The following is a 10,796-nucleotide window of genomic DNA, read 5'->3' as shown; positions in this document are numbered from 1 at the left end:
TTCCTGCGTATCTTATTCTCCCAAGAGAAAAACACCTCCACGATTACTCTTAAAAACTTCAAACCTCCTCTCAGAATTTCAAGACCCAGTCTCAACTAGAAACGGATATCCCAAAATGGGAAAAAATCGTCTGTTGTGCACATCTCTCTGCTGTGCACAGCAGTGCGGCACCACAAGTCGACACGTGGCTTATTCTTATTTAACGGTTCAAATTAGAAAGAGGAATTTAAGTGAAATTGACCCACCTTCTTACCCATTTTAACAGAACCTGTTTTGTGACCCGTCTAAATATGGACACGCGATGATGTTCCCTCTCCTCCATCTCTCTCGCCCCACCATGAGATTGAACTGCTGCCTGGGGTCTTCTCCACCTCATTTTCCTCCATAATCTTCCTTATTCTTTTGGCATCTTTGTGTTTTCCAGAAGCTGCATACATATTTGAGACTAGAACATAAGCCTCGCTATGGCGTTCTAACCACATAAGTTTCTCTACTGCAAACTCAGCCAATTGGGTTTCTCTGTGTTGACAAGATGCATTCAGCAATGCCCTCCAAGCAATTGCTTTCTCAGAAACACTGCTGGTACTGGTTATTTGTAGAACAATTTCCTTTGCCTCTTTCAACCGCCCGGCTCGGCCAAGAAAATCAACCACACAGCCCAAGTGCTCACCTTTGGGCTCAACACCATACACTTTACTCATACTATTGAAAATCTGGAGGCCTTCAGTTGCCATCGCCGAATGGCTACAAGCAGTAAAACAGCAAGGAAGGTAATGTCATCTGGCTTGAAACCAACCTCCTCCATCCCTGAGAACAATTCGAGTACAGTGACTCCATCTCCCTGCATTGCCAATCCTGAAATCATGGCGTTCCAACAAATGATATCTCTCTGCTGCATTCCATCAAACAGTTTCCTAGCTAAACTTAAATTTCCACATTTCGCATACATATCTAAGAGAGCTGTATTCAAACGAACACCCAATGGAATGCCAATTTGATTCACATATCTGTGAATCCATATCCCAATATCCAGAGCTCCCAAATGAGCACATGCACAAAGGACACTAGTAAAAATGGCTTCGTCAGGCTCCAAGTCTGTATATTGCATCAAACGGAACATCTGTAGTCCCTCCTTGAAACAATTGTTCTGCACATACCCAGAGATAATAGACCCCCATACCCCTCTATCCTTAACCGGTGCTTTATCAAACAGAAGCCGGGCAATATCAACATCCCCTAATTTCGCATTCCCTGAAATCAAAACTGTCCATGCCACCTCATCTTGCCTATGCATTTCATCAAATACTAGTCTTGCAGACTCGATATCATCACAGGTAGAATACATGAGAAGCAAAGTATTCCCAACAAAAACATCTAGAAGAAAACCCAATTTCACACTATTTCAATGAATGAGCAGTATAAGAAGCTAATTTATCAGCTACAGAGTTGCCTTCTCTATGAGTATGATTTACAATTAAAACATCAAATAGAGAGGAAAGGCTGAAGATATCATGTATATAATGACTAATCTTCCAAGGTGGAGTCTCCGACTTCTTGTTAATCAGATTAACAACAGCTTCATTGTCACTTTCAATAATTACTTGCTTTAGATTGAGTGAGACAGCCAGCCCCCCTTCTATCTCTCTTATAGGAATCCATAAAAAATAACGAAAGAAAATCAAAAGAATTCCTATAAAAGAAGGGGAGAATAAATTTTTAAAATAAAAAAGTTGGATTCTATAAAAGCAGAAAATTACAAAATAGGAAAAAAAAACTAAATAAGAAGAAAAGAAATCGCTTTAATCTGTTAAAAGAGTAAAAATGAAGGACAATCTAACCGTTTTGAAATATCAAGGAAGAAGGAGAGGGAAGAATTTACTCTCTCTGTTTTTTGGAAATCATAGGTGAAACTTTTGACAGGATAATAAGAGTAAATAGTGATTTTTTTCTTCTTCTTTTGATTAAGAAGTCATTTATATTGTAGCTAAAAAGAGTTAAATAACAATAGAAACCCAACCGCTCGACCTTCAACAACAATTACAGTCAATACACCCAACCTTATTGGTTGTCTTCTCAATAGTGGTATAAGATGATTAGGGAAAGAAAAAGAACTCCATCAAAGAGGGTTGTTCAGTCAGCAATAACTGGTGCCTTGCTATATGAAAAGGTATTTGACACTTAATTTTTAATTAGTGACAATTTACTAAAGACAGTCATCAATAAACGCTAACTAGCTATGATTTATCATAAAACTAAAGGATCATTAGAATCAACGGGAGTTGGTCCAAGTGGTAAGCAACTTGGTTCGCTTAAGCAAGGTTCCGGTATCAAATCCTTGTGGATGCAAAAAATCCCCGCTGGGAGACTCACCCACCACAACCAGGTGTGCAATGCGGGTCGAACACCTGTTTAAAAACGGGATTGGCAAACAAAAAAAAAATCATTAGAAATATAATAAGTTAAAAAATTAAGACAAGATGAAAAGTATTATGTGATTTTAATTTTGACGATAAATATCATATAATTTAGAAATAAACCACTTCACCAAATCTGTTTTATCGAATAGAACAGACGAATCATATTGAATGGATTATATCTTGAAGAATATTATATAATTAGCAGCAGTTTCAATCTGTCTTATACCACCTGTCCACCCATGCCATCTAATAAATTAATTATTTTTTTATTTCACTTCTTTCTAAATTTGAAAAACTATATTAATTAAATTATTATAAGTTGAACTCTCTTTCATCTTTGCATGAAAAGAGCTAGTCTTCGCTTTCTCCGGCGCATATTAGTATTTACACTCAACAGGTCGGTTTGGCTTTATTATTTGCGGTCACTTTATAGTGTCTTATTATCATCTCCCACTCTTTAACTTTTCTTTTATGTTTTTTCGATAGTAAAAACACACTTGCTCACACAATCTAATAATTAATCATTTTCTCAACACTCATATTTAAAAAATGGATCATTTTTATTTGGACCTCTTAAGATTTGGTTCAAGTCATTTTTTAGTTCAAATAAAAATGACACATTGCATTGCCTCCATTGTAGTATTCAAAAATATTATTGATGATAAATTTTCATTTTCATGACTAAAATACTCTTACATCTATTCAACCATTAGATTTATATCATGTAATTACAGTTAGATTCAATGGTGGAAATCAAAAGAGTAAAGCATATATGTAAATACATATTTTTAAGTTTAAATGCAAAGGTTCAATAATTCATAAATTTACAAACAAGAATCCCTCACACTTATTCCAAACACAACTTATTAGTTAAATAACGGTTTCGGGTCGATTTCAATTTGGTGCGATTTGAGTTCGAGTTAACTAACGATTTAGATTAGGGTTGACTAACGATTTATGGTGTGCAAAAAATAAAAATTAAAAAAAATAAAAAAGAAGAAAAGAAAGAAAGAGAGAAGAAGAACAAAGAGAAACAATTAAGCATCTTACAACAAAAGCCAAAATTCCATACAAAGCAAAATTGCTATGGGTCAATTTCTATTTTAAAAATTAAAAGTTATTCTACGTTGTAGAAAACCCACCCGCCCTATAGAAATCAAGAACCTGGATAGTAAGTAATAATATAAACACTGCAAACTCATTCTTCAGGCTCCACTAAATGGTCTTCTAGAAACAAATCCTGAAACAAAAAACCTTTTAAATTTTGTCTTATGCTATAATTGATTGTCTTGAAATTGGGTTCTCGTTGTTTTATTTAAACAAACTTAATCAATTCAAACTTAATCAATTCAATTGAACATTCATACTTAATTATTTACAAGTAATGGAATGACTATTTGATCTTCGAATTCATACTAATTTTTCTAATTTTCTATACCAACTACCTAGTGGTAATATGATGATTCAATACTATTTAAGGTAAACTACAAAACAAGTTATAATGGGTTGCAGTTCGATTTTGGATTGGAGCATGCTCGCAACCCTTAGTCCCAGACACAATCCATTAAAGTTTGGTTCAGACCATGCAATTATAACTATAACGGACTGGTACAGTTCGATTTTAATGATTTGAATTACAAATTAACACCCTTACTTATAAGGAAGACAAGGATGAAAGAAAACGGAACCATATATACGACAAGCTTGTATCAGTTGTGTGGGGACAAGATTTAGCTTCTGCCACTAGTTTGATTTACAGGAAGATTGGTTGTTAATCTTAAGTTCAAGCGATAATTGGTGGAATTCTTGACGGCATCAGATTTGCAGAGCAAAAGGAAATCACACTACATGAAATCTGGTGCAATGATGAAGAACTCAACAATTTAACCCCAGGATGGAAGAACTTTAAATGGTCCTTAAATATTATTCTCATGTTGATTGATCTAAATAATTGTATTAAGACCCAACTTACCATGTTTAAATCCCCAACCCTCTTGGTAACATTCTCTATCATAGCTAGCTTAGCTGACATGGACTACCCCATGAATGTATTCTGTAAGTGCTTTGCTTAACTTTTATAAAAATTTTCTTTCTACTATCAAAAAAAAATAAAAAACCTTAAATTCAAGGCAATTGTAATTTTTTTCTTCTTTTTAATGATGACATAATAGAACTTGCAATTCCACTTAAACAATAGGAATAAAAGGAAAGGAATAATTATTGTTTAGGATCGTTTATCTATTTTCTTCGTTCCTATCTCTTTCCTGTTGCAAGTCTTTCGTTTTATTATTAGTTTTGTTGGCTTCTCTTTCAAATGAATTGAAATATAAAAAATATTCTTTAAAATAAAAAAGAAAAATCGAGAGAGAAGCATGTATAAACGAAGCAGACTTGAAACGTTCCATTTCATTGGCTCGATGTACTATAATCCATTGGTTAATTTTCTGGTTGACTATAAAATTTTTTTTGGCTAAAATGTCATTTATATTAAAAGTAAAAAAAGTACAAGCATAAATTTCGACTCAATCATAAAAAAAAATTGCACTCTATACACCTAAGCTCATTGATTCCTCACTCAACTAAAAAAACATAATTGGGGTGAAATGGATTTTGCTTGGGAGCAGTGCTTATGTGGCACTGTTCCAAGCTGCCAAGGGTTGGGTTTTAATTTTGATATTTAGATTAAATCTCCACCACCCATTATGAACATGTGCATTAAACATCAACTGAAATAAGAATAAACCGCTTTCTTTAAACGAACCGAACCATCTGAGGTTCAAATCAAACCTGTATTTCTATAATTTTGATTGCATTAGAACGGTCTGCCATTCTAACCCAAAGCTACTGTGTTTCGGCGACTGTGACGAAAAGTAAGCTGCTCCGGCTGCAGGCACGACCAGCGCTCCCAAGCAAAATCCTTGAGGAAGAAGACTTCCTCATCGCTTCACAATCGCTCGAGTTTTTCTTGTTCTTCATTACCATCAAACCTTAGCTTACAAGAATCAAGATTACGATTGCGATCTAATTCTCCATTAAGGGTTTTCTAGGATTTTCGAATTTTACACCGTGAAACCTGTCGAGTTTGTCTGATCATTCCGAAACTGGAAGCTTTTCCAGCAAGAAGATGATGAGATTGGCCGACAAACCTAACTTCTCGCAGACTTGTAGTTTGTTGAGCCAATATTTGAAGGAGAGAGGGAGTTTTGAGATCTGATGAACATGGGAGTCACTTGCAATCTGGAAACTAAAGGTATTTTTAGTTCTAAACTTGGTTTTTATCAATATTTCATGCTTTAATCTCCTCGCAACGGAATTGATGATCTTGGATCGTACTATGTTTTCTTGCCCTAGTTTTTTGCGAAGTAATGAACAAATTACTGTTTTTCTAATTTTTGAATTGATATAGATATTTTCCCCAAATCAACCTATTCTGCTAATTTGCAGATCTTCTTTATTGTCGCAAAGTTTAGTATTTTCTTGGGGCGTTTTCCAGATCTTTGGTGGATAATCATGTTCTTTCTATTTTGTAATTGAAACTTGGAAGGCTTTTCGATTCTTTTGAAGTAATTTCATGAATTATTGAGGTAGAAAATGAACCTAATTCTTTTTTTTTTTTAATCTCCAGGAAAACCTAAAACATGCCCTCCTCGAACTGTCACATCCACACAGTCGGCACCCTACTTGGCATACCCGGGTGTGTGATCCACAGCCCCGAAGATTAAGTATCGAGGAAATCATCCTCCCACATAAGCAATAACATAATCATGAACATGAAATAATCATTGTATAATCATATAAACAAGAGATCCAAATAAGGAAAGAATAAGATCATATAATATCAGAGTGCAAAAGATAACAGGAATGTATCAAATCAAAGAAGTAGAGTAAGGTGGAATCTCACTCCACAAATGCAGCGGAATATGTAGCTCAAAACCAAAAGAAGTTACTACTGTTCTTAAAAAGGAAAGAAAGGAAAATGATAAATAAACCAATCTGAGAGTTTCCAACTTTATAAAGAACGTCCTCATAAGTTTAAACTTCATCAATCAAACACGGACGTTCCCACTCCACAGTTGAGCTAACCCTGGTACGTAGCATGATCACACGGGGGACCATCACCGTAATCTTCATAGTTGCCAGCACCTTGCGTGTAGTACGCTTCTTCAGCTTGAGCTTCTTCATATTGGTCTTCATAATAATCAGAACCTGTAGAGAAGTCTAACAAAAGATATTGTACAAAAGGAGTGAGTTTAAAACTTAGCAAGACAGTAATCTACAATAACATAAATATCATGATTACAAAACAAGGCATGATGCAATGTGATGTGAAACAGATGATGCAATATGATTTTAAATCTATGTATGCTGATCTCTATTGGCAGACATGCTTTAAGTCATAGCACCATACTTCTTTAGGAAGGTCATTTACACAACGTCGTTTGGTAGTGGGTCCTTCATCCCTCGGGACAATCCATGGCTGGGGTTTAGGTCACCGCTCTCTCACATCACCATTGGTTTAAGTGCTGGCGCATGTCAGGGTAAAAGCCTAGCCAAATGCAAGTCATCTACTTTGTCATATCAACTCAGTTCCAGATACTTCTATTCCTCGCCCCTGGCGATCCTTTCCGGTATCCTTCACACTAGAGTCCTCATAGTCCCTGACTACAGACTCATCAACCTTATTGGTCCTCCACATATAGTAAATGGGAAGCTCTCATGTCCTCTCACGGGTTGGTTACCGATCTTGAGCGCCCGTGAGCCCAAGTCTATCCATATGCAACCCTACCAATAAATGGCCCCCACAATGTGATTCACGTCCTCTCACGGGTTGGTTACCGGTCTTGAGCGCCCATAAATCCCCATTGCTACCACGGGTTGTTGGGTCTCAATACCCTTCTAATTAGGGTCTGATATAACGGGGTATTCCTAACCAAACACTGCTAGACAACCCTAGGTATGACAACCAATAGTTCAGGAATGTGTCAATGGGCACCCCCGGAAACATCCCATACTATTTCCGTTGATGTCCAAGGACAGAAGTGTCGAAAGAACACCCCTCAATCCCAAACCATACCTAATCAGTCACATTCACCAATCAGTCATATCATACACAACCATTGTCTCATCACATACAAATATAAACAATGACATGATCAATCTCATATATAACTGACAAGAAAAGATATTTACAATTAAAAGAATACATACATGTAATGCTACTGTAATTGAAGTACTTGCATCAGTAGAATCACAACAAGATATTACATTTATGGTAGTGAATCCAAATATAGAAACTAAGATTCATGAAATCTACATAATTATGGAAGTAACTATCCTTACCTTATATAGTTCCGAAGAATATCCGAGGATCAAGGAGAATGGTTCCAAACCTAGCAAGAAGATCCTAAACAATCATATATACCTTATTAGGAAAGAGTTCTAAATGATAGAATGTCAAATCAATCAGAATAGACCAAGCACAGATCGAGCTACTGACTTGCTTGGTCAATTGGTTGGTCTACTGACCCAGTCGACCAACCAGTCAACCAACTGAGTTAGTACCAGAGAGGAATGATGTTCCTGATCCGAAACTTGATTTACATGATCCGAAACATCACCAAACTTGAAAGAGACCTCTATGACAGTATTCTAACACTAAAGATCAAGACTAAACACTAACAATGATCAACATACAAAAGTACTAAATAGGAAACAAAACTTTCTATAAAAGTAACAATTAGGGTTTTCGATGAAAACGTAGTATGATCATGAAGAGAAAACCAGAGATTGAGGGATTATCATTCTAGTAAAGAATAAACAGAGATCAGACACTAATCTACCAAGAAAGGCAGATCTAAATATGATAAGCATCGAATCAAAAAATTGAATCAAGATTAGACATTGTTTCATGACAATTCCACAATGATCATGGCGAAGATCGATGTGAAATCATAAAACAAAGAGAATATGAGGAGATTCTAGAAGGGATGGTTGCAAGAATGCAGCATCCACTTCATAATCCCAAACATAAAGAGATAAAACAATAGAAGTAGATGATGAGAGGAATTACAAACCCTAGATGGAAGAAGAAGATGGATTACTTGTGTTCTTGTAAGAATATCACCAAAGATGCAAAGGAGAGGCCTGGAATTGAGTCTTCACTCGTTCCAGAGGGGAGGCAGAGGAGACGAAGTAAACTCGAAGATACACTTAAATAGAGCAACCAAGACCTAAACAGCAAAACAGATCTAGTTGGTCCATTGGCCAATCGACCAAGCAAGACAGCGAAGGCCAAGACAGGAATTGAAGGACCAAACCAAAACCAAACTTAAAGGGCTTCTCCACACACATCATATGACTTACCTAGTATGTAGCAATGCCTTCGAACCAAGTCAAATAATACTCCAAGTCCCTCAACTAAAATCATCTTCAACCAAGTGCAGTTTCCTTTTCAGTTCTAAACAAGTTTCCATATATGAAACACCATCATCAACTTCCATGGGTTCTGGGTCAAACACCATATCTTCCACTGAGATGGCCCATAGTTGACTTCTTCCTTTACTTCGGGTCAGTGGACCTACAAACAACAGGGTTTCCGGGTCAGGGTCAAGGCTGGGTTTCACACAAACAGTGACGACGATGAATTTATTACCAAACTTGGAGATGTCATCCGAAGCTTCAAGTGAAGAGATGGTGACAGCGAATCGGAAGATCCAGTCCATGAATCTCTTCCCCCCAAAACATTGGTTTTGCTCATGGGTCCTCCTCCTCCTCCATTCTTGCCAAGGACGACCAAAAGACGGCTAATGTCAAGGGTTCATCTCAAATAACAATTTTCTACGCCGGAAAAGTTCTTGTCTTTGATGATTTCCCAATTGAGAAGGCTAAGGAAATCGTGCTTCTGGCGAGCAATGGAGAGCAAAACCCACCACCACCTTTACATCCACTTCCGGCACCGACCAGCCCAACCAGACCACTTCCAACTTGGTTCCTACCCCTTGCAGCCGAGTAGCTTGCTTCGTCACAGTTGCCGGAGCACTGTGGCTTTGGGCCAAAATGGCGGACCGTTCTAATGCAATCAAAATTATAGAAATATAGGTTTGAGTTGAACCTAAGATGGTTCGGTTCGTCTAAAGAAAACGGTTTATTCTCACTTAAGTTGATGTTTAATGCACATGCTTATAATAGATGGTGGAGATTTAATTTAAATATCAAAATTAATATCCAACCCTTGGCTGCTTGGAGTAGTGCCTACGAGCAAAATCCGAAATAAGTCACCACCAGCAGTTCAAACATTAAGAAAGAAAATGATTACTTAAACTAAAATCTGGGTCTTCTGGATGCACTCCAATCGAACTCTCCATTTAGGGATTGAGACCAGTAATTATCTACCTCCGAAGTCTCCAATCTAGCTGATAATTGGACCAAGTGATCAACAACCTTATACAAGTATTTATTGCAGAATTAATCTAACCACTTTCTCCTTTCCATAAAAAAAATAACTGTACCATTACAGCTAATAAGCTGTAAATTCAAAATCAATTTGTGGAAGCTTCTTAAATCAAAACTTGATAAAATAATTAATATTAAATATACCACTTGGCACTTGACGTATTATTAAAAGTTCCCAATTTTGATTATTTTAGGTAATTTTCATTTGCAGTCCCCGAAGTTTGGTTTAAGTTACTTTCAGTCCAAAAATAAATACATCTTACATTTAGATCTCCTGTACTATACTGAAAGACCCAAAGAAGAACAAACCCCTTTAAGTCTTGACAGAATCCATGGTTTTAGATTTTTTATGACTAAAATGCCCTCACCTTTGATAATTTTCAACCCTTTATATAGTTTTTTATTATTCAAAATTCAGAATATATTTTTTTATGGATAAAAAAGAAGGGGATCAGAGGAAAAGCAAAAGATTTCTATGCTTAACAGAATTGCTTAAAAACTTCTCTAATTGGGTGATTGAGTCAACTCCCAAACCAGCAAAAGATGCTAGGGAAAGTAACTGTATTCTGATCATATCCTAAAATAATAAATTGTTTATGCATTGAATCTAGGAATATACACTCACCCATTCTAATGTATGCTATGCATTGAATCTAGGAATATACACTCACCTGGCCATTCTAATGTATGCATGCAGAGATTTTAATTCTAACAAACTTTTGAAAGTCATTGAATGGAGCATAAGGATCACGGGAATGGTACATGTTTATTTTTAAAATAAAGCAAGTTGGAAAAGATAGACGAAATGGAGACATTGCTTATGACTTTACAAGTAGGAGTTCACAAATCAAAGGAGCTTAGAGTATTTATAGCAGAAGTGTGGTGCAACCTTCAAGGAGTTTCTCAAATTCTACTGAAGCTTGCAAG

The 10,796-nt window shown here is 36.3% G+C and overlaps 2 pseudogenes; one reads left to right on the top strand and one right to left on the bottom strand.

Moving 5' to 3' along the window:
• Positions 1–4,449, bottom strand: LOC149005760 (pentatricopeptide repeat-containing protein At2g22410, mitochondrial pseudogene; annotated as a pseudogene).
• Positions 4,450–5,487: 1,038 nt separating this feature from the next.
• Positions 5,488–9,515, top strand: LOC149005759 (protein TIFY 10A-like; annotated as a pseudogene).
• The last annotated feature ends 1,281 nt before the right edge of the window (positions 9,516–10,796 follow it).

The sequence above is a fragment of the Hakea prostrata genome, chromosome 9, assembly GCF_041222555.1.
Source record: "Hakea prostrata isolate BN-2017 chromosome 9, UWA_Hpros_2, whole genome shotgun sequence".
Classification (NCBI taxonomy): Eukaryota; Viridiplantae; Streptophyta; class Magnoliopsida; order Proteales; family Proteaceae; genus Hakea; species Hakea prostrata.
This window is presented reverse-complemented; position numbering and strand designations above follow the sequence as displayed.